The sequence below is a fragment of the Cyprinodon variegatus genome, unplaced genomic scaffold (assembly GCF_000732505.1).
Source record: "Cyprinodon variegatus isolate N-32 unplaced genomic scaffold, C_variegatus-1.0 Scaffold4, whole genome shotgun sequence".
In the NCBI taxonomy this organism is placed as follows: domain Eukaryota; kingdom Metazoa; phylum Chordata; class Actinopteri; order Cyprinodontiformes; family Cyprinodontidae; genus Cyprinodon; species Cyprinodon variegatus.
The window spans coordinates 1,290,903-1,293,109 of NW_015150457.1; the positions used below are offsets into that span (position 1 = coordinate 1,290,903).

The 2,207-nt window shown below is 35.1% G+C and overlaps 1 protein-coding gene across 1 annotated transcript in view; it reads left to right on the forward strand.

The window, feature by feature from the left end:
* The first annotated feature begins 284 nt into the window (after positions 1–284).
* Positions 285–2,207, forward strand: part of znf513 (zinc finger protein 513) — a 15,419-nt gene continuing 13,496 nt past the window's right edge. The window contains exon 1 of the mRNA XM_015373385.1: positions 285–491. The gene's annotated coding sequence lies outside the window, so the exon portion shown is untranslated. The remainder of the gene's footprint in view (positions 492–2,207) is intronic.

Below are 2,207 nucleotides of genomic sequence, written 5' to 3' on the forward strand. Positions count from 1 at the left end.
TATATATACATACAGCCAGTAGCCAGCTGAACTGTTGTGAAACTAATCATGTCACTGACTTTGCATCACAAAGATAACTTGTACTCTGCATATTTGCACGATATATATTAATGCTCTAAAATATCTATGCGTTTTTTTGCTGCACTTTATGCACTGTAAATGTAATGAAAGCTATATATATATATATATATATATATATATATACCGTATATATATATATATATATATATATATGAACTTGCCACTTTTACTCTGAAAGGTAAAAGCCGGATGTGTCGCTGTACTTACTAATTCCGTTGTATTACAGACGAGTCAAAAAATCAATTAAGTTATGAAAAATACCATTAATTGCCTTTCTTTGTCACCACAGCCCCAGAAGAAATGGCGGATCTACAGATGGCGGCTGTTTGAGGAAAAACCCTCCCTGTCTAACGAGCTGTTTGCCGCCGATATAAACCGTCTCCTTCGACTGGAATATTCATGGTTTCTAGGTAAGTTAGCTAGATAGCTAACCATGGAAGTTCACATTAGCTTTTCGGCTAAACCATCATTTTCACTCCTAAATTATCCATTGAAGATGGTTCGTTCCACTGATTACTACACAAGGACGAAGCTGGGGTTTATTTGAGGTTATCAGCGATCATTGAAACGCGGCTGACATTTGTTCGTGTATTGTGCAGAGGTGTAGTGCAGTAAATAAAGGCATCCAGTTTTATTTGCTCACTGACTCATTGATGTGTCCATGCTGTATTGCAACCCCAGTGCTAATCTGTTAGCCTTTATGCTAAAGCACCTTAATGGCTTTTGTTTATGCTCCACATGCAAATGAGAACGGGCTTTGATACCTTTTTAACTTTAACCTGCTTTTTTCACTGTAACTACCTAATCTACACAGTGGAACAAGCCTGAGATTATATTGATCTACGTTTCCCAACAGTTTTTAGTTATGATCCACGAGTTTTACTTATATATTTCCAGTCTTGCTTAAGTTTCACTATTTGAATTTTTTTTAATCATGTGTACAAGTGTATGCATTTGTGTTATAGCTAGAAATATTAGGATCTTTGTTCATAAATTTGAAAACAGAAATTCAAGTCTGTTTATTATGAGGATATCCATGTCAAAATAAGAAATCAAGGGCTGATTTAAAAGAAATACTGTCCGTCTGTTTATCATGCTTCTTATTTTATTTTGAAGGGGCTAATTTACTTAAAATGAATGTTTATCTATTATAGAAAGTGGAATTTTAAATGGAAAGCAGACACCATGGTGCATGCAATGATAAAGTATAATATCCCAATTTTAAGATCTGTCCAACAGATGGAAAAATTGCCTTTTGACTAATTCTGGTGCATTTACAGGAATGCTTATTAAAGTACACTGTCCCTGTCAAATATTAAATAAATCTAAAAAAAAAAACCTATGGGTGGCTTCAGTGTAACTGCGGAGGGGGATATGGTAAAAATTAAATTAATAAATGACCAATTTTAAGAGTTAATGAAGTATAAAATAATCTAAACTTCAAATAATTAAACTTTAAAAGGTGCAATTTTGTGATTTAAAAGGAATCATAGGGTATTTTATTGCAGAGTTCACCTGTCAGCTTCCTTATATCAGAGATTGTAGATTGTTACCTCCACCGATGATGTAATGTTTTTAGGAGTGTTTGTGTGTGGATGCTCTTGTTTTTAGATTCAATACATTGTAGGGCACATTTTCAGGGAAAATGGCACTTTGTGTGTACCGACTGTTCCTTGTGTGGACTGAGGCCTGGACACCACAAAGGGAATTGCTGTTTTTGGGTCAGGGGTCACGTTTAGGACTAAGATGTGAATTGAGTTTAGGTTGGGGTTAGGGTTTGGTATGAAACCGTAATGGTTAGGGTCAGGGTCACGGTAAGGCAATGGAAAGGCCCCACAAAGATAGTAAGACATTTCTGTGGATGGGTGTGTGTGTTTGTCTGGCTGTTTATAGGATAACTAGAAAATTTATGATCGTATTTTAATAATATTTTTACCAGAGGTGTGACACATGCCAAGGAACAATTGATAAAATTTTTGTGATGATCCAGATGATAATATGGATACATGATTTTTAAAAACGTATTCTTTAACACTGTGAGAGAGGAAACAAGTACTATTGACAGCTTCAACATTGGACTTCAAAAGTCATCATTCAGATGTGTGAGTTTTAGCTGTATGTGTAGA